General features: G+C 37.5%; 1 long non-coding RNA gene across 1 annotated transcript in view; it reads left to right on the top strand.

The window, feature by feature from the left end:
* LOC127744833 (uncharacterized) overlaps positions 1-552 on the top strand; it is a 22,426-nt gene extending 21,874 nt beyond the window's left edge. Inside the window, exon 4 of the long non-coding RNA XR_008005989.1 lies at positions 519-552. This is a non-coding gene — a long non-coding RNA (uncharacterized LOC127744833). The remainder of the gene's footprint in view (positions 1-518) is intronic.
* The last annotated feature ends 122 nt before the right edge of the window (positions 553-674 follow it).

The following is a 674-nucleotide window of genomic DNA, read 5'->3' as shown; positions in this document are numbered from 1 at the left end:
ATCTGAAAAGGTTCACCCAAGTATGTGTCTGTGGCATGTATGTATCCGGTGGTAATATTGGAAGACAGAGTGCTTTGGGCCACAGCCAAGACTCATGCACTAGCTATGTTCAAGAATCATTATACTTAACTAGGAGAGTCAATAACACTATCTGAGTTCTGAGTTCCTATAGATGCCAATCATTCTGAACTTCAAAGGATAGAGTGAGATGCCAAAACAGTTCGGAGGCAAAAAGCTACCAGTCCCGCTCATCTAATTGGAGCTAAGTTTCCTTGATATTTTGGAATCTATAGTATATTCTCTTCTTTTTATCCTATTTTGATCTTCAATTGCTTGGGGACAAGCAACAATTTAAGTTTGGTGTTGTGATGAGCGGATAATTTGTATGCTTTTTGGCATTGTTTTTAGTATGTTTTTAGTATGATTTAGTTAGTTTTTAGTATATTTTTATTAGTTTTTAGTTAAAATTCACTTTTCTGGACTTTACTATGAGTTTGTGTGTTTTTCTGTGATTTCAGGTATTTTCTGGCTGAAATTGAGGGTCCTGAGCAAAAATTTGATTCAGAGACTGAAAAGGACTGTAGATGCTGTTGGATTCTGACCTTCCTGCACTCGAAGTGGATTTTCTGGAGCTACAGAAGCCCAATTGGCGCGCTCTCAACGGAATTGGAAAG

Source organism: Arachis duranensis, chromosome 2, assembly GCF_000817695.3.
Source record: "Arachis duranensis cultivar V14167 chromosome 2, aradu.V14167.gnm2.J7QH, whole genome shotgun sequence".
NCBI classification, from domain to species: Eukaryota; Viridiplantae; Streptophyta; class Magnoliopsida; order Fabales; family Fabaceae; genus Arachis; species Arachis duranensis.
The sequence above is the reverse complement of the archived record's forward strand: the minus strand, read 5'-3'. Positions and strand labels throughout refer to the sequence as shown.